The sequence below is a fragment of the Pristiophorus japonicus genome, chromosome 20 (genome assembly GCF_044704955.1).
Source record: "Pristiophorus japonicus isolate sPriJap1 chromosome 20, sPriJap1.hap1, whole genome shotgun sequence".
Taxonomy (NCBI): domain Eukaryota; kingdom Metazoa; phylum Chordata; class Chondrichthyes; family Pristiophoridae; genus Pristiophorus; species Pristiophorus japonicus.
The window spans coordinates 57378665-57400383 of NC_091996.1; positions in this window are offsets into that span (position 1 = coordinate 57378665).

Consider the following 21719-nt stretch of genomic DNA (forward strand, 5'->3'; position numbering starts at 1 on the left):
CTCATGATCTCAATCCATAGCCTGTAGACTTCAAACGAATACCTTTACAACGTGTGTGGCTTAAGATTGTTCAGAGCTAAGAGCAGGACATGGCAAGTGCTTCAGAGTATGAACCGGTTCCCAGTGATCTTCAAACGAGTGGCTACAGGTCCATCAGTTTCTCTCAGGAGTCTGATGTAATGATAATTCTTTTCCTCAAAAGATCAGTATCTTTATCAAACTTTACCTTCAAGATATTTTTGGTGTATCATAAATGAAGGAAATCCTTTTGCCTAAATCTGCTGTTATAAGAACATCTTGCATTTATATAGCTCTTTTAACATATTAAACATCATTTTTACAGGTGCTTCACAGGAGCATTTTCACAAAATTTGACATCGAGCCACATAAGGAGATATTAGGACAGGTGACCAAAAGCTTGGTTAAATAGATAGGTTTTAAGGCGCGTCTTCGAGGAAGAGAGAGGTAGCGAGGCGGAAAGGTTGAGGTACAAGTTATTCGTCCGAAATTGGGATGCTTTACAGATGTGACAGATTAGACCTTTGAAATAGACCTTCTTATCTACTTAGTTATCTTCTACCCATTCTTTTATTTTGGTGTGGCGTGTTCACAATTTATTAAATATCTTCTACGTTTGTGACTGCAGATTAACCTGCTCCAGGCAAGTCAGGCAGACAACCTCACGTTTTCAGTCACATATCTCATTTAGGTTTTTATGTCAGGGTGAGGGCTGGGGGAGTGGGACAAGGAACTGATCTGAGGCCTGCCGCATTCACTCTGCTGCGAATCATATGCCATCTGGGAACCATTGAGCTGTAGATTAAGGACAGCAGTGCAGTGACATCAGGTTCGCACACTGACATCTCCGAATGTCTGGAGGTCAATTAGATCAATTATCTCTTGTCACACTTATCTCATCAGACGCAGGATTCATTCCAGCTGCAAGCTGCTAATGCCACTGAAGCAGTGCTGGATATGTGGGCCGTTCGTTCTGACCACTCGAGCTGTTATTGGCTGGAGACCCTAAAAAACCAAACACACTCACGTTCATTCTGCAGCAGCCAAGAATTTACTTTGTTACTTACCATTCAGAAAGAAAGTTAGGAAGTTCCTGGGGGCTGAAAATCCCCTGTTGTGTGCCTCCTGTTAACATCTCCGGGGAGGTGGGGGGGCGTTAATAGGGTGCAAAGGTGTTTTCCCCTTTGGGGGAGAGCGCTACGGGCTCCCATGAAATGGCACGGGAGTTAGCGGACGTGCAAATGCATTAGCGCCCCGGGCTGCTGCACCAGCAATGATTACGTTAGCGCAGTGCAAGGTGGCAGCTTTCCGGCCCACGCTGAAAATACAACAACGTGAAGCCGCCACGGGCAATGCTGGACACCCATCGCGGGGCAAAAGTTAAAAGGGGTTGCGCTGTGCCACCCGCCGCCATCTTTGTTTATTACCCCCAGTTACCGGTCCAGCCGTAGTCGCACGATATCGCGGAGTCTGTGCCGCGATCGTGCAGCCCAGCATTCCGTTTCGGTGCCAGGCTGCGGCCACAGCACCCCTTAGCCCTGCTGGCACAGTGGAGGCCATCAAAGGGCCATACAGAACTCGCAGTGTCCCAGCCCTTTAACGGAATTGGAGGGGCGTTGGAATGCCTGTGTGCGTTACGCACCGCGCTCTGCAGTGCACCCGGGTAGCATCCCTGATTCCGCTCCAAAAGGAAGTGGAGCGCACAACATTGTGCTCCACTTCCTGTGAGGGGCAGTAACCGGAATTTCGCTTCCGGGCGCAGGATGTCCTGCGCCGGAAACGTTACTGCCCCCAACTGGGGCGATTGGGAAATTCACCCCCGATCGCTATGGTTCAGGTAATAAAGGGTTAATTTATGAGAACAGGTTGCTAAACTTGGCTGGTATTCCCTTGAGTTTAGAAGGCTGTGGAGTGATCTAATCCAGGTGTTTAAAATGATAAAGGGATTTGGTAGGGTAGATACAGAGGGCCCAAATTTCCCCAACTCCTTTTTACGGCGCACTCTCCTGAGATGCGTCAACTTTGTGTGCTGGAAACGGCGCCGAAAAACGTACTCACGATTTTGGCCACTCTGCTGTGTGTCCCGGGTCCTGGCGCGGCGCTCCTCGTGGAGTGGGGGGGAAGGGGTGGAGCTACAGCCCTGCGCCAAAAACAGTGGCAGCAGCTGCGCACGTGCTCAGTAGAGCGGTCCCGCATGCGCAGTAGCTCCGTCCCATGATTGTGATGATGATGCCTGCAGAACGCATCCCGCCCCTGTCCCAGGCCGAATGGCCTGTCATACAGGCTGGCCGCTGCAAGAAACAGGTTGGTGCGACTGAGTTTTGATCGGGGCGAGAGAGAGAGAGAGGGGGGAGAGGTTGGTCGTCTTTGGCTGCAGTCTAGTGGTTCGGACCGAGGATAGCTTGGCGTGCAGCGACGTCGATTGCCATGCTGGACTGGCTTTGCGTTCGTGTGGCTGGGTGGCGGTTTGCCAAAGAGTCTCTGCAGTGCCGTGTGTTGCGCTGGACCTCGATGTCCTTCCACACGTGGCCCGCTTGGCTCGAGCACACTTGCCGACCTTTGAGCGTGCACCCAAGTCAGTCCTCGTACGTCTCGCCGCTGTCGCTGCTGCCTGCTTTTATCCTCCAACACTCCGCGCTGCCCAGCCACTGCCCTTCTATCTCTCTCTCGCTCTCACTTCGATGTCGCCTGTCCCTCTGGTGCTTTCTCTCTCTCTCTCTGAATCAGGACTCCAGCGACTCGTGCACCCAGCACCCCCCCCTCGTCTGTCCGTCTGTACTATCCCACCCGGGTTGGTCTTGATGACAGCGGTGTGGGTATTGTTGTGCTGGAGATGCCGGCCGGCACTGACAAAATACCTTTCTGCCTACGACCTGCGACCCCAGGGCTGAACTTGGGCGTGTCGACCGATCTCCGAACTCCTTTCGGGACTAAATGGAGTCATCTGCAGTCCCTCACGCGAGGGAGCCGAAGCCCCATGCCTCTGCCAGGTTTCAGGTTGCCGTTTTCAAAGCCCGACCAAAAACCCGAAAAATGAGCAAAAAGGGAAAAAATTCCCGCCCGAAAAGGGTTGAAAGTCGATGGGGCGGCAGCCGCGTTCTCCCTACCCTATCCCAGGCCGAAGGAACTCCTGCACGGCCAGCTGCTGCCGAGTTTAGTCGAAGGTAGGATTTACTTCAGCTCTTTATTTGTTCATTTAATTATTTACTTCAGTTCTTTATTTTTTATTGAATGGTTATTACTGCTTGTGCTTTGTTAGGTGCTTGGTGGTGCTTGAAATGTTTTTACTTGCGCCGATTCCTTAACTGTAAGTAAGGTCTTTTTGTGCCGACCAAAGTGGACACATAAGCTGCCCTAAGTTAGTTTAGTACAACTTTTTTCTGGCCAAATTGGCATAAATGGTGTAAGTGGCTGGGAACGACCCCTTTTGAAAAAAAACTGATCCAACAAAAAACCTAACGAACACTGGCACAAATTAAATAGCCATATTTGCAACTAAAAAGATACACCAGAAAAATCAAGTTACACCAAAAAAAAACGGTGCAACTCATGGGGAAATTCTAGAGAAACTGGCCCTGAAATTCCAGCCTCCCCAGGACCGTACGGAGTGTGTATGGAACTGGAAAGGCATCACATAAGCCGGTTTTCGGCACGCAATGCGCATGTGCCGAAAACCAGCTTTTCCCATTCTAAAGTCCTGTCCCCTCAGTACAGATTCACACGAGGCATGTAGTGAAGTCAAGGTCACTCTGGACCTGCACCTTTATCTCACAGCTCTGGAATGCTGCACTTGCCTGAGACCTGTCCTTATATACCTGTCTCTTGCAAGTGCACCCCTGGTGGTAAGGTATGCTGGTGGTTACAGGTCATATCTTATTACAGTCATGTATAGCATGTTAGGATACAGTTATATATAATAATGTAAGATACATGACATCACCCTCCCCCAAGGTCTTATTGTCTTTATAGGTTCAGTCTCTCAGGTGGTCTACGCTCTCGCGTGGAGCGTCTGAGTTGTGGTTCAGTTGTTTGCCTTGGTGTCTGTTTTTCTTTGGGTGTGGTTGCTGGTATCTCGCCTGGGCTGTCTGTTTCGATTAGTGTGATTGTTGTTGACTCACCTGGGCTGTCTGTTGGGATTGCCCTTTCCTCAGGTTGTTCCCTCTGTCTGTCCACCAGGTATGTTGCGAGTTCCACATTGTAGTCTGCCTCTGGTTCCGCAGTGTTGTTGCCAAATCTGCTTTTGATTTGGTCTACATGCCTCTGGCAGGTTTTGTCATTGTCCATTTGTACTACCAGTAGCCTGTTTCCTTCCTTGCCCGTTACTGTCCCTGCAAGCCATTTGGGGCCCCTGCCATAGTTTAGTACAAACACTTTGTCCCCTATCTCATTCCATCTCCCCCTCGAATTTCTGTCATGGTACTCAGTCAGCTTACGGCGCTTTGCCTCAACAATTTTGTGCATGTCTGGGAGGATTAATGAGAGCCTTGTTTTTAAAGTCCTTTTCATCAACAGTTGCGCGGGGGGATCCCAGTCAGTGAGTGCGGACGAGATCTGTATGCCAGCAGCAGTCGCGACAGGCGACTCTGCAGCGTGGGACTTTGGATTTAAAGCATGCCTTGTTTAATAATTTGCACTGCTCTCTCCGACTGGCCGTTGGAGGCCGGCTTGAACGGTGCCGTCTTGACGTGATTTATGCCGCGGTCAAATATAAAGTATTGGAATTCTGCGCTGGTGAAGCACGGACCATTGTCACTGACCAATATGTCAGGGATTCCGTGCGTTGCAAACATGGTTGCGAGGCTCTCCACAGTGGTGGAGGTTGTCTCGAGTTTACAATGGTGCATTCGATCCACTTTGAAAATGCATCTACAATTACGAGGAACATTTTGCCCATGAATGGGCCCGCATAGACTATGTGCACCCGCGACCACGGTTTGGTAGGCCAGGGCCAGGGGCTCAGTGGAGCCTCCCTGGGGGCATTGCTGAGTTGGGCACAAATGGTGTACCTTCGGACGGAGAGCTCCAAGCCCGCGTCAATACCAGGCCACCAGACGTGGGATCTGGCTATGGCCTTCATGAGAATGATCCCCGGGTGCTCGCAGTGGAGCTCCCGGACAAATGCCTCTCTGCCTCGCAGAGGCATGACTACTCGGCTGCCCCACATCAGGCAGCCTGCTTGTAGTGATAGCTCATGCATGCGCCTGTGAAAGGTTTTAATTCCTTGGGGAAGGCATCGCGAGCCTATGCCCAGTCACTGGTTAGGAAACAGCTTTTTACTAAGGATAACGTGGGGTCGCTGACCATCCAGGCTCTGATTTGGCGAGCCGTCATGGGCGAACCTGTGGACTCAAAGGCATTGGTTGCCATGACTATCTCACAGTCCTGTTCGTCAGACCCTTCCGTGGTCGCCAGGGGTAGCCTGCTGAGCGCGTCGGCACAGTTGTCTGTGCCTGGTCTGTGTCTTATGGTATAGTCGTAGGACGCCAGCATGAGTACCCACCGTTGAATTCGCGTTGCCGTTTATTGCCTTGCTCTCAGATAGGAGGGACATGAGGGGCTCGTGGTCAGTTTCTAACGCGAACTTGGCCCCGAAAAGGTATTGGTGCATCTTTTTGACATCGTACACGCACGCGAGCGCTTCCTTCTCTACCATTCCGTACCCGCGCTCCGCCCGCAAAAGTGACCTGGAGGCATAAGCTATGGGTTGTAATTTGCCCGCGCTATTCACATGTTGCAAAATGCACCCGACCCCATACGCTTATGCATCGCATGTGAGAACTAGCTTTTTACCTGGGTCAAAGAAAATCAAAACACTGTTGGAACACAGAAGGTTGTGTGCCTTATTGAAGGCGCGTTCCTGGGCGTCCCCCCAAAAGCAATCGCACCCCTTCCTGAGTAGCACGTGGAGAGGCTCCAGCAGTGTGCTTAAGTTCTGCATAAAGTTCCCAAAGTAATTAAGTAGCCCGAGAAAGGCACGCAGTTCTGAGACATTCCGGGGCCTGGGAGCCAGGCGAATTGCTTCTGTTTTGGACTCTGTTGGGCGGATTCCATCAGCGGCAATCCTTCTGCTCAAAAATTCAACCTCGGGTGCCAGAAACAGGCACTTGGATTTCTTGACTCGTAGGCCTACCCGATCCAACTGCTTTCGTACTTCCTCCAAATTATGGAGATGGGAGTTGGTATCCCTGCCCGTACTAAGTAGGTCGTCTTGAAATACATCCGTCCCCGGGATGGACCTGAGCAGACTTTCCATGTTGCGCTGGAATATGGCAGCTGCTGACCTGATGCCGAATGGGCATCGATTGTACATGAAAAGGTCTCGATGTGTGTTGATGGTGGTGAGTAGCTTGGATTCCTCGGTCAATTCTTGCATCATATACGCAGATGTGAGGTCTAATTTTGAGAAAAGTTTACCTCCAGCCAATGTGGCAAATAAGTCCTCCGCTCTGGGCAGCGGGTACTGGTCCTGTAGGGAGACTCTGTTTATGGTAGATTTGTAGTCCCCACAGATTCGTACGGATCCATCAGGCTTCATGACTGGGACGATGGGACTTGCCCAGTCGCTAAATTCCACAGGTGATATAATGCCTTCTCGCAGAAGCCTGTCTAGTTCGTGTTCAATCTTTTCCCTCATCACATAGGGTGCAGCTCTGGCCTTGTGATGGACCGGTCTAGCATTCTGTGTGATGTAGATTTTGACTTTGGCCCCTTTGAAAGTGTCCACATCTGGCTGAAAGAGATGTTCAAATCGCTTTATAACTGTTGAGCAGGAGGTCCATTCCTCTAATGACATGGCATGGACATCATCCCATTTCCAGTTTAGTTTTGCCAGCCAGCTTCTCCCCAGCAGTACTGGGGGGTCTCCGGGGACAATCCACAGGGGAAGTCGGTTCACTGTCCCTTTGTGTGTGACAGAGAGCATGGAGCTGCCGAGGACTGGTACGATTTCTTTGGTATAGGTCCTTAGTTTGGTGTTGACCCTTGTGAGTTTTGGTCTGTCTCTTTTATGCGGCCACAGTTGTTCAAATTGTTGAGCGCCCATGAGAGATTGACTCGCTCCCGTATCCAGCTCCATGTTGACAGATATCCCGTTGAGTAGGACCCTCATCATTATAGGAGGCTTCCTGCTGTAGGAGCAGTGGCCATTGATCGTGTTGAACCGCTGTACATCGGTGTCCCGGGTACTGTCCCCACCATCTTCTGGTCCGCTTTCCGACCCATCCGATTCGTATACCAGCCGAGCTGCCGTTTTTTTGCACATGTGGGCCAAATGCCCTGTATATTCACAATTTCTGCAAATAGCCTGCTGAAATCGACATCCCCTTGACGAGTGCCCACCCCCACACCTCCAGCACAGACCTATTCCATTGTTCCAATTGTTCCCAAAGAATGAGCTGCGTCTGGCTGATCTCTCGTGAGCTTCTCTCAGTTTGTAGTTGATTGCTCGCATTGTGGGTTGATGAGGTGTGAACGGCCGTTCCTGTGGCCCTTGATGGCTTCTGCCTGCTGTCGAGAGCCTGTTCTCCCGGTTTTGTCTGTGTGTGGGGGCAGCAGCTTATTTAGTGCTGTGAACTTCTTGTTCCGATATTTCGTTAGTTGTCGTACCTGCATTGTAAATCAACCTCGTTTCTTCTTCCCCAACCAAGAATGTCTGTGCAACCAGTGCTGCTGCCTCTAAGGTCAGGTTCTTGGTCTCAGAGATTTCGGAATATGCCTGCGTGGCCTATTCCTTCAATGAAAAAGTCTCTCAACATTTCTCTCCTCAGTTCATCGAAGAACTCACATAAACTAGCCAACCTCCGAAGTTCCGCCACGAAGTCAGGTATGCTCTGGCCCACACAGCGTCTGTAGTTATAGAACCTGTGTCTGGCCATGTGTACGCTGCTAGCTGGCTTCAGGTGGTCTCTTACCAGTGTGCTCAATTCTTCAAACGACTTGCTTGTTGGTTTCTCGGGTGCCAACAGATCCTTCATTAAAGCGTATGTTTTCGAGCCACAGCTGGTCAAGAGATGGGCTCTTCTCTTGTCTGCCTTATCATCGCCTAACCAGTCTTTGGTTACAAAGCTTTGCTGGAGCCTTTCTGTAAAGTCCTCCCAATTGTCTCCCGCATTGTACTTTTCATCTGATCCGTTGTTCGCCATTCTATGGATTCTGTAATCCTGTAACTCATCGCCACTGTAAAGTCCTGTCCCCTCAGTACAGATTCACACGAGGCATGTAGTGAAGTCAAGGTCACTCTGGACCTGCACCTTTATCTCACAGCTCTGGAATGCTGCACTTGCATGAGACCTGTCCTTATGTATCTGTCTCTTGCAAGTGCACCCCTGGTGGTAAGGTATGCTGGTGGTTACAGGTCATATCTTATTACAGTCATGTATAGAATGTTAGGATACAGTTATATATAATAATGTAAGATACATGACACCAATCTGTCAAGTTCTGGCTTGACAGTTCGCACATATCTTGGCAGCCAGGACATTCGCATCGGAAAGATTGCGCTATTTGCCTATCACTTGCCCAGCAAATGTCCTTAAAACTCTTATACCTGGTAAAAGCAAACGCATAGCCTACTTTTAACAGCATAAGAGTTTTAAAACATATAAAAAAACATGTAAAAATAAAATTTAAAAACACATTTTTCAGTTAAAAATCCTGCCCACTAAGATAAGATTATGTTAAAGTCTAATTATTAAAAAAACAGAACAATATTTATTTTTCTAAGACATTTATTAACTTTAATTTCAATTAATTTTAATTATGTGAGGTGTGTTTTTTATTTTTTATATTGTGTTTAGTGTGTTTGTTTTTTTTTCATTAATAGCAATGAGAACTCGTAGATACGGAGTTCCCATTGCTCGTAATGAGAATACTGTACCTGATTGGTTGAGCAGTCACACATGACTGCACCTTCTGCATTGGAACCTCGAGGACAGGAGCGCGCTTCGCAGTGCGGGAAGAGAAGGCCTCCCCGCCGGAATCGAAGGTGCCTCCGGGAACAACAGATTATTTCGTTAAAATTCTTGGGTCGGAGGCGTTCGTCCGAAAGAAGCCTCCAACCAGAATTTCGGGTCCATTATTTCCTCTGGCAGGGAAATCCAGAACAAGGGGCATCATCTTAAAATTAGAGTTCGTTCATTTAGGAGTGAAATCAGGCAGCGCTTTTTCACCCAAAAAGTAGTAGAAGTCTGGAATTCTCTCCCCCAAAAGGTTGTGGATGCTCGGTCAATCAAAACTTTCAGGACTGAGATTGACAAATTTTTGTTAGATAACGGAATCAAATTATATGGAGGAGAGAGGCAGGAAAAAGGAGTTGAGATGCAGATCAGCATCATCATCATAGGCAGTCACTCGGAATCAAGGAAGACTTGTTTCCACTTTTAAAATGAGTCCTTTGGTGGCTGAACAGTCCAATACAAGAGCCACAGTCCCTGTCCCAGGTGGGACAGATAGTCGTTGAGGGTAAGGGAGGGTGGGACAGATTTGCCGCACGCTCTTTCCGCTACCTGCGCTTGATTTCTGCATGCTCTCAGCGATGAGACTCGAGGTGCTCAGCGCCCTCCCGGATGCGCTTCCTCCACTTAAGGCCGTCTTTGGCCAGGGACTCCCAGGTGTCGGTGGGGATGTTGCACTTTATCAGTGAGGCTTTGAGGATGTCTTTGTAACGTTTCCTCTGCCCACCTTTGGCTCGTTTGCCGTGAAGGAGATCTGAGTAGCGCGCTTGCTTTGGGAGTCTCGTGTCTGGCATGCAGACAATGTGGCCTGCCCAGCGGAGCTGATCAAGTGTGGTCAGTGCTTCAATGCTGGGGATGTCGGCCTGATCAAGGACACTAATGTTGGTGCATCTGTCCTCCCAGGAGATTTGTAGGATCTTGCAGAGACATCGTTGGTGGTATTTCTCCAGCGACTTGAGGTGTCAACTGTACATGGTCCATGTCTCTGAGCCATACAGGAGGGCGGGTATTACTACAGCCCTGTAGACCATGAGCTTGGTGGCAGATTTGAGGGTCTGGTCTTCAAACACTCTTTTCCTCAGGTGGCCTAAGGCTGCACTGGCACACTGGAAGCGATGTTGAATCTCGTCATCAATGTCTGTTCTTGTTGATAAGAGGCTCCCGAGGTATGGGAAATGGTCCATGTTGTCCAGGGCCGCGCCGTGGATCTTGATGACTGGGTGGCAGTGCTGTACGGTGAGGACAGGCTGGTGGAGGACCTTTGTCTTATGGATGTTTAGCATAAGGCCCATGCTTTCGTACGCAGATCAGCGATGGTCTACTAGAATGGCAGAAGAGGCTCAGAGGGTTGAATGGCCTATTCCTTTTCCTATATGAAACTGAATCCCATGGACCAGGAAAATCCTAGCATTGATCCCATGTGGTAAGTTAGCTGATCATTGCCTGGGCAGGGCTAGGAGTGTTACAACGAGCTTCAGTATTCCTGGGCTAAGGAAGATAAATTAGCCACTTAATCTCTGTCCAATGACCCGAGGGTGGAAAACGCATGCGCGAGGATGTCGAGTGAGCACGGGGTGAGGCTTTAATGATGTCCGCTGTTATGTATGTAACTATGTAATACTTGCCACCAGAGGGTGTGACTGTTGGAGTCCTAATGGTCACCTGCACACACATTGTTTAGGCACTCTGGAGTTGTAATAAAGAAGACTAAGTTCACACTAAGTTTAGCTCAAAGTACTCAGCCTCATGGAGTTCTTCTATACACAACATCTGCCATGCTTGAATACTGTCTCAGTTCCCGTGTGAAGTATGGCCACCAGACTGAGGTTCTGCAAGGAAACCAGTGCCCATGGAACTTTATCTCAATGCGAGTCAGCATTTGCAGGTGAGGGGGATAGAACTGGAAGTGGGTATGAGCCCAATGCACAAAAACTTAGTGCCAACTGGCAATAGATCACAAGTAGGGCAGCGATAGGAAATGTAAATCTTGCACTCATGCAGTCAGGAATGCTCTTCAGCAAATAGGTTTGGGGAAAGTTGTTGAGTAAACTGAAGGGAACTCAGATCAGGGAATTTGAGAGGAGAATTGCAATAATTCTTTAAATGTTGTTTTCTTCCTGTTCAAAAAATCTTAGAATTGGAAACAAAAAGGTGTAAGATGTTACAGGTTTGATTTACATTAACACAGCATTCAAATGATGTTTTCCCTTAAACAGGTCTGAAATAACAACTTGCTTTGTGTTGCATGCTGTTTTTAATGAGGTGAATTCTGAAAGCAATAATCGTTTCCTTGGTAGAATTACTGTGAATTTCAATTAAATTAATTCCATATGAGTGCTGCAGTCACATGTACAATGCTGCGATCAGCTACCCTGCTAAATTTAAGTTCCATTTTAATCAAAGTAAATAGAAGAATGAAGTTATGTAACTGAAAGATAAGCTGACTCCGCTCTACAGTGATTGAATTTTCCAGAACGGAGACAGTTCTTTACTCGAATGACTCATTACAGAATTTTACCTTCCTTTCCCCTGTTGCTGTCTGATCCTATAGTGATGAGGCGCTGGGATGTGCTTTCGGTGAGAAGATTTATGCTTTCGCTTCTGCATTTGAATGCAGTGCCATTGACTGGGTGACTGAGATTAAGCCTCTCTCTGGCTGCTGTAAGTGTGCTAGGTAATATGACTTTGGGCACTCTAAGTTCAGTAGGTACTGTTCTCCGTTATTAAAGTGCATTAGTGTCAGCTGTGGTTCAGTTGGTAGCACACTTGCCTCGGAATCAGAAGGCAGTGGGTTCACGTCCCACTCCAGAGACTTGAATGCATAAATCTAGGCTGATGCTCCAATGCCGTACTGAGAGAGTGCTGCACTGTTGGAGGTGACGTCTTTTGGATGAAACGTCAAAATGAGCCCCACCTGCTCTCTCAGGTGGACGTAAAAGATCCCATGGCACTATTTGGAAGAAGAGCAGGGTAGTTATCCCTCAATCATCATAACAAAAACAGATTATCTGCTTATTATCACATTACTGTTTGTGGGAACTTGCTGTGTGCAAAATTGGCTGGCACGTTTCCTACATTATAACAGTAACTACACTTCAGAAAAAGGACTTCATTGGCTATAAAGCATTTTGAGCTGTCTGGTGGTCATGAAAGGTGCTATATAAATGCAAGTCTTTCTTTTCACTATTTCAAAGAAGAGCAGGGGAGTTATCTGCGGTATCCTCATCAATATCTATCCCTCACCAACATCACTAAAGCAGATTATCTGGTCATTATCACATTGTTGCTTGTGAGAGTTTGCTGTGTGCAAATTGGCTGCCGCGTTTCCCACATTACAACAGTGACTACACTTTTGAAGTTTTTCATTGGCTACAAAGTGCCTTGGGATATCCACGGGCTGTGTAAGGTGCTATATAAATGCAAGTTCTTCTTCTGTACAAACTCAGGCTCAATTCAGACAAGCATGTGACTGCAATGGGGAAACATTAGCTTGGTGTATCAGGTGTCACTCTTCCGAGATTGGGGGTGAAACAGTTTCTTGCGAGACAACAAAGAGAGTTTTGCGTAACATGTATTCTGAGCTGTACATAACTTGGGAGTGCCCATTTTGACCATGTGTGCGAAATCGATTTCATTTCCAAGCACTGTTATCCCTTAGTTAAACAACCATAAAACTCACCCTAAATATTGGTAAAATCAGTCTGTGATAAATAATAAATACGAACATTTGGGGCTGTTTTCCTTAGAACAGGAAAGATTATGGAGTGATGTGATAGAGGTTTTTTTTAATTAAGAGTGAAGGGACATTGTTGATGGAAGCACACTAGAACCAAGGAACTTAGATATAAGATGCAATATAAAAGAGCGGGAGAAACATTTCACAGAGGGTGGAGAGATTGTGGGATGCAATACTAGAGTTTGTGATTGGAGCAGAGACCATCTCAACACTTATGAATAGGTTAGATAGGAGGTTGAAGGGAAGAGGACAAAAAGGGTTATGGGAACAGGATAGGAATGTGGGACTAAGACTAATGCTTGAGTGGAGGATAAACAACAACATGGACTGGTTGGGTCATGTTTCCGTGTTATAATTTCAATGTAATTGTATGTAAAAACATTGCCCACGTAACAACAGTTAATGCATTTCAAAAATTAATGGTGCAAAGCGTTTTGTGATAAAACACTATGGGGATTAAATTGAGTAAGATTCAAAAACAGGTGTGGGGATCGTGGTGCGTTGCTGATTTCCATGATTGCTGCATGCAGCCAGTGGTACCTGCACTGTTCATTGGCTGCATGCATCAACAAGGCGCCCAATAGTGCGAGTGGCTAGCACCAATTAAAGGTAGCCTGCAGCTCTTAAAGGGAAGGTGCATTGTGGATGCTGGAAGTGGTGTCAGGAAGCTAATTGAATTTGAAGATTTTTGCCAAATGGCTCAACCTGCAAGAGAACGTGCACCAAGGCTTTGTGATAATGCACTGGAGGCCTTGGTGCAAGATATGGAGAGAAGGAGAGACACTCTGTATCCACAGGGGGCTGGAGGCCCTCGAGACATATGCTCAGGAGGCATTGGGAAGAAGTAAGGCAGAGGTCAATGCCAGGAGTATAGCTCCAAGAACATGGATGCAGTGCAGGAAGAAGTTTAATGATTTAACATAACTGTCAAGGTGAGTGAGTTCAATCATAAATGGTATATCCTTTTTCTTTTATTCATTCACAGGATGTGGGTATCAATGGAAAGGCAAGCATTTATTGCCCATCCCTAATTGCTCTTGAGAAGGTGGTAGTGAGTCATCTTCTTGAACCACTGCCGTCTGTGTGGCGAAGGTACTCCCACAATGCTGTTAGGTAGTGACTTCTAGGATTTTGACCCAGCAGCGATGAAGGTATGGAGATATATTTCTGGGTCAGGGTGTTGTGTGACTTGGAGGGGAACTTGTAGGTGGTGGTATTCCCATGAGCTTGCTGCCCTTGTCATTCACGTGTAGTAGAGGAGGTGCTGTCGAAGAAGCTTTGTGCCACAGTGCGCTGGTGATGGAGGGAGTGAATGTTTAAGGTGGTGGATTGGCTGCTTTGTCATGAATGAGCTTCTTGAGTGTTGTTGGAGCTGCACTTATCCAAGCAAATGGAGTATATTCTATCACACTCCTGATTTTTGCCTTCCACTTGGTGGAAAGGTTTTGGGGAGTCAGGAGGTGAATCACTGACCTGCTCTATAACCACAGTATTTATGTGGCTGGTCCAGTTAATTTTCTGGTCAATGGTGACCCCCAGGATGTTGGTAATTGGGAATTTGAGGATGGTAATGCCATTGAATGTCAAGTGGTGGTGGTTAGAAACATAGAAAATAGGTGCAGGAGCAGGCCATTCAGCCCTTCGAACCTGCACCACCATTCAATATGATCATGGCTGATCATGCAACTTCAGTACCCCACTCCTGCCTTCTCTCCATACCCCCTGATCCCTTTAGCCGTAAGGGCCACATCTAATTCCCTTTTGAAAATATCCTACGAACTGGACTCAACAACTTTCTGTGGTAGAGAATTCCATAGGTTCACAATTCTCTGGATGAAAAAGTTTCTCCTCATCTCAGTCCTTGATGGCTTACCCCTTATCCTTAGGTTGTGACCCCTAGTTCTGGACTTCCCCAACATTGGGAACATTCTTCCTGCATCTAACCTGTCCAATCCCGTCAGAATTTTATGTTTCTATGAGATCCCCTCTCATTCTTCTAAATTCCAGTGAATATAAGCCTATTCGATCCAGTCTTTTTTCATATGTCAGTCCTGCCATCCCGGCAATCAATCTGGTGAACCTTCGCTGCACTCCCTCAATAGCAAGAATGTCCTTCCTCAGATTCAGAGACCAAAATTGTTCACAATACTCAAGGTATGGTCTCACCAAGGCCCTGTACATCTGCAGTAAGACCTCCCTGCTCCTATACTCAAATCCTCTCGCTATAAGACAAACATGCCATTTGCCTTCTTTACTGCCTGCTGTACCTGCATGCCTGCTTTCAATGATTGATGTACCATGGCACCCAGGTCTCGTTGCACCTCCCCTTTTATTAATCTGTTACCATTCAATAATAATCTGCCTTCCTGCTTTTGCCACCAAAGTGGATAACCTCACATTTATCCACATTATACTGCATCTGCCATGCATTTGCCCACTCACCTAACCTGTCCAAGTCACCCTGCAGCCTCTTAGCATCCTCCTCACAGCTCACACTGCCACCAGCTTAGTGTCATCTGCAAACTTGGAGATATTACATTCAATTCCTTCATCTAAATCATTAATATATATTGTAAATAGCTGGGGTCACAGCACTGAACCTTGCGGTACCCCACTAGTCACTGCCTGCCATTCTGAAAAGGACCTGTTTATCCCAACTCTCTGCTTCCTGTCTGCCAACCAGTTCTCTATCCACATCAATACATTACCCCCAATACCATGTGCCTTAATTTTGCACACTAATCTCTTGTGTGGGATCTTGTCAAAAGCCTTTTGAAAGTCCAAATACACCACATCCACTGGTTCTCCCTTATCTACTCTACTAGTCACATCCTCAAAAAATTCTAGAAGATTTGTCAAGCATGATTTCCCTTTCATAAATCCATGCTGACATGGACTGATCCTGTCACTGCTTTCCAAATGCGCTGCTATTACATCTTTAATAATTGATTCTAGCATTTTCCCGACTAGCGATATCAGGCTAACCGGCCTATAATTCCCTGTTTTCTCTCTCCTTTTTTAAAAAATCGGGTTACATTAGCTACCCTCCAATCCATAGGAACTGATCCAGAATCCATGGAATAGATCCTTGTTTGTTGGATATAGCTGTTGCATGGCACTTGTGTGGTGCAAATGTTACTTGACCAAGCCTGAATGTCGTTCAGGTCTTGCTGCATGCAGGCACGGATTGCTTCATTATCGAAGGAGTTGCAAATGGAACTGAACACTATGCAGTTTTCAATGAACATCCCTACTTTTGACCTTATGATGGAGGGAAGGTCACTGATGAAGCAGCTGAAGATGCTTGGGCCTAGGACACTGCCCTGAGGAACTCCTGCACCGATGTTCAGGGGTTTGAGATGATTGGCCTCCAACAACCATAACCATTTTCCTTTGTGCCAGCTAGGAAGATGTCCTATGACATCAGTAAACATGCCCTTTCCAGAGGTACCTGGATAGTGATGGAAAGTGGGAATCATGGCCAATTGTTCCCTTTCCCAGGTGTTGGCTGCTGTGGTGTGGGACAACCCAAGCTAACCTCGGCCAAGTCAACACAATGCATTAATTCCATTATGTAATAGTTGACATCCTGCCATCTTCATGCCTTTCATGTCAACATGAGAACTAAATAGAACAATTCCATGCTCAACCTCGGTTTGTAGCACCACCTCCAGCCCCTTCCCCCTTTCAACTCCGGCTGATAGCCATTTTCAAAGGCATGGCAGGGAAGGATGGGAGCTGAGGCTGGGCACAAAAATGCATCACTGTTCAATGTCCCAACATCTTCAACTGGAACTATCTACTATAATCCCATTTACTTGCCTTTGCTCGTACTATTCTGTATTTTTTTTCCATTCCAAACACTCATCCAATTCCCTTTTAAATTATGTTAGTATAGTCTCTGCCTCAGTAGCAACTTAAGGCACAGAATTCTATGTTCTGGAAGCCATGTGGAAAATGTTATCCTAACTTCCCCATGTCTTTTGCTTCACTCTCAGTTTTTGCTCATTGCGCTGTTCTGCACACTGAAGTCCTAGGATTGTCAGGACAGATACGATGATCACTTGATAAGGACCATGTACAGCTTCCTGCTTTCACCCCAGATCCTCAGAAATGCTCCTCGTTTCATCCACTTTGGAAGGCTGAAAGGCCAAGTGAGCTCGGCCTGGAGTTGCCCCAGTATCCAACACTCAATCAAATAGGCAAGTCTCAATCGTTCATGGTGCAGATACTTCCTTACCCAGCACACCGTACTGTTCTCGGAATCGGAACTGGCAGTTTACTGCTACTCACAGTATTTTATCTTGCTGTGGTTGGCTAGATTTAAAGGGTCGCTGTTTATGTTGAAAAATCTTTCCTTTATTTTGAAAGGCAGTAGAGACATTTTGATCGCAACTGTGCTGGACCCAAGTGTCACAATGACACATGGTTTATGTCATTGCGTTTAAGGTTGATAACAAAAATGAAATAAACAATTCCTGACATGTCCATAGGAATGGACTCCCCTTTTAACGTGTACTCTGCTGGGTAAAATATTATCCTGGAGTATTCCTCAGGAAAATCTTCCCCCTCCACCCCACCCCCACCCCACCCTGCCTGCTGCCGTCACCATCTATAATCAATCCAGATAATAAATAAAATAATCACAGCTGGGCTTGTCCGAGGAGGCTTCCTGTCTATTAATACAGTTCGAGGCGGTCCCAAAGGAGGTGATTATATTCTCAGGATGCACGTTCCCAGTGTAAAACCAACCCCTTTGAGATTATGTTCTCTCTGCAGTCGCTGTACTGATGGAATCTCTTTTTTTTCCCATAAAATAATCGAAAATATTTTCTGTATTATTTCCAATAATGTGTAGAAAGTAAAATTAAAAGGCTGATATGATAATTAAATGTTCATAGAATCATGGAATTATAGAAATTTACGGCACAGAAAAAGGCCATCTGGCCCACTGTGTCTGCGCTGGCCAAAAAGCAGCTGCCAGCCTAATCCCACTTTCCACTTCTGGGTCCACAGCCCTGTAGGTTACGGCACTTCAAAGTGCATATCCAAATACTTTTTAAATGCAATGAGCACTTCTGCCTCTTCAACCCTTTCAGGCAGTAAGTTCCAAACACCCACCACCCTCTGGGTGAAAAAAGTTCTCCTCAACTCCCCTCTAATCCTTCTACCAATTTCTTTAAATCTATACCTCCTGGTTATTGATCTCTCAGCTGAGGGAAATAAGTCTTTCCTATCGATTCTGTCTGAGCCCCTCATAATTTTATACACCTCAATTAAGTCTCCCCTCAGCCTCCTGTGTTCCAAAGAAAACAACCACAGCCTATCCAATCTTTCCCAATAGCTTAAATTCTCCAGTCCAGGCAACATCCTCGTAATTCTCCTCTGTACCCTCTCTAATGCAATCACATCTTTCCTGTAATATAGTGACCAGAACTGTATGCAGTACTCTAGCTGTGGCCTACCTAATGTTTTATACAGTTCTAGCATAACCTCCCTGCTCTTATATTCTATGCCTTGGCTAATAAAGGAGAGTATCCCGTATGCCTTCTTAACCATCTTATCTACCTGTCCTGCTACCTTCAGGGATCTGTGGACATGCACTCCAAAGTCCCTTTGTTCCTCTACACTTCTAAATGTTGTCTATTACACATATTATAAAATAATAATTACATTTTGTCACATGCTAATTAAAAATGGTTTCAATATTAAATAGTTCAAATAACTCAAATCAGTAATAAAATTCACTTCAGGCTCATCAGAAGAACAAAGAGTTGGAGGAGTTCAGAGGTAGTAAGGAGTGAGCCCATGGATAGAGGTCTACATGAAGATGACGTTGTAAATCCAATGCATTGGGGAGCCAGCAGAAATTGGGAGAGGAGATAGTAGAGCTGGATTTGGTGTGTGTAAGAATAAAGGTGGTGAGGTATTGAACATATTGCAGTTTTTAAAAAATTATTCTTGTGGTATGGATGACACGAGCAAGGCTATATTTACTGTCCAGCTTTAGTTGTCCTGAACTGCTGCAGCCCTTGTGGTGATGATACTTCCATGATGGTATTAGGTGGGAATTCCAGGATTTTGCCTTGCGACAAAGAAGGAACAGTGACGTCTGTCTAATTCAGTTCATGGAGGGTGGAACCTGGGAGCTTAGTGAGGAGATCATTTGAACCATTGACCTTGGGAGAAAGCAACATTGTCGAGGTGGAAGTTAGAAGGCTGGGATGTGAGATTTATAACACAGCTCAGGGTCAAATTGGACACACTGCGGGTGCATACTGCTAGATTCAGCCTGACAAAATAGCAACAGAAGGAGGTGAAATCAGGGGCAAGAGCCCCAACAGGATGGCCTGAGTCTTGCAAATGTTAAGTTGAAGAATACCACATAATGTCAGTCAGATGGCACAATCTTAGTTGCAGAGTCCAGCGAGGTGGTGGAGAGATACAATTCGGTGTAAGCACACACATGAAAGCTGACCCCTGCCAAAGAATGATGATACCAAGGAACTGCATGTAAACAAGGAAAAGAAGGGGGGGCAAGGATGGAATCATGGCACACTGCTAACATGACCGTGACAGGGCAATAGAAGCAATGTGCTGAATGTGTTGGGACAGGTGCAAATGGGACCAGGTGCTGGCTCAGGGTAGTCAACAACGAGAAATGATGGAGCAGCATGATGTGTCCCACACCACAGTGGAGTAAAGGAGAGATAACACACTATGGTTAGAGGCTCAGAGTCAGTGATTTTCATCATCGTTTTCATGGTGCTGCAGGGAGGGTTGTGGGACTGAAACCCAATATTCATCACCAAGATTGTTAACTTCCACCTCCACAGCATCGCCTCCCTTTGCTGCTACCTCACCCCATTTCCATGAAATTCACTTCTATGCTTTTGTTACTTCAAGATCCATTTTATTCAATACTTTCTTTGCCAATTTTCTAAGCTCCACCCTACATTATTTAAAAACCGCCCATTATAGTGACTATCCTGTCGCTGATTTTACTGTTCCCTTTAAAGGGTTCAAAATATCTTTATAGGAATGCACAGTTCCACTCAAACATACTGAAAATGCAACCTGGCAGCAATTTGAGGGAAATAGAGTCAATCACAATAATGAATTGCTGTTCCTCAGTATAAAAAACTGCAAAGAATCCATTGCTTTATAGGATCATATAATTTACAACCCAGAATTATTTTTCTTTATTCATTCACGGGATGTGGGTGTCGCTGGCACGGTCAGCATTTATTGCCCATCGCTAATTGTCCTTAACTGAATGTCTCACTTGGTCGTTTCAGAGGCAGTTAAGAATCAACCACATTGCTGTGGGTCTGGAGTCACATATAGGATCGGGTAAGAATGCAGGTTTCCTTCCCTAAAGGACATTCGTGAACCAGATGGGTTTTTCCGACAATCATGGTCACCATTACTGATACTAGCTTTTTATTCCAGATTTATTTAATTAACTGAATTTAAATTCACCAGCTGCTGTGGTGGGATTTGAACTCATGTCCCCGGATCATATGTCCAGGCCTTTGATTACTAATCCAGTGAATTGGTTCACGCAAAGGTCTGGATTATTAGTCCCGTGTCAAATTTTGTTTGATTACACTCCTGTGAAGCATTGTAGGATGTTTTACTACATTAAAGGCGCTATATAAATACAAGTTGTTGTTTAGGGTTCAACTCTCACCATGGCAAGTTGTGAAATAGAATTCAACAAATCTGGTAATACATGGGCTTGTGCCAGGAAAATATAACCATGAAAGCTGCCAGATTGTCATAAAAAGCCAACCGGTTCACCAGTCCCCTTCGTGGAACAGAACCTACCATCCCTACCTGGCTTGGCCATACAAATGCCCCCTGTGTAGCCAAGTAAGCCACTCAATTGTAGAAATCAATTATGCCCACATGCCAAAAACTAATTAAAAAAGATTGATCAACTCGTGATGTCTATTAGAATCCACCAAGAATCTTCCAATCAGGCGATAGTGGCCCTTTAAGAGCACAACACAATTAAATAAATTCACTTATATTTTACCACAGTTTCATAAACAGCTTTGATAACTCAGGAAATTTAGTGAAGTGGATGATTATTCGCTCTCTGGGAGCTACAAAGGCATATTACCTCATGTCCCTGCAGCCCTCAGTGAGGTACATGGGGTTGAAAACCATGCAAATGATTTCACCACTTAGAAACTGTGAACTAATCAAGAAAGCATTAAATAAACCCTCAGTTCAACTTTGCTCCTTCAATATAATGTGACTTGTACTTGTCATTAAAATCCTTATCAGTCTCAAATCCATAAATAACTACAGAAATGAAAGGTGTTAAAAACCTTCCCATTAAACAATCCTGCTGTGCAGACTAGATAATTACCACATCAGATAATAAATGCTTTATAGTGTAGCTGTGGCATTTCCCCATGGTCTGTTGCAAATTATTCACCATTAAAACCAAGGTAAGAAATCACAAAGCATTACAAGGGGATAATATCACTGAAAATCCCTGACCGAGTCTCGGACAGATGAGAGAGAATTCTACATTACAGAAGTGTGCTAGATGGAAGGCAGAACGTCTGCTCTCTTTCTCCATTGGTTGCATCCACCAATGTAAATATCATGGCCCATAGAGAGGCAGATTGTTAAACATGACAGTGTGGGTCTACCAATCCCTATTAGATCAAGCCCATCTCTACCTTTACTGTTTCTGTCAGAGTGTAGCGTACAGCAAGCGATAACTCTGATTCTCCAGCTAGCTTCAACACTACACCAAGAAATATGGCTATAGGTCAGAGCTTCAGAATCCAAATCCTTTAATAAATGCAGTGTAAAACTGTTGGTAAAGAATAAAGACAGATCTAGAATTCTTGTAATACAACAGTAATAATCGAATAAAAACAGCAATAAAGAGAAATTACTTACCTCTTACTGTACATCAAAGATAAAATACAACAATTCCAGAATGATTGGATAAGGAGAAGTTACTTACATAACTGTACTTCTAGAAAGGT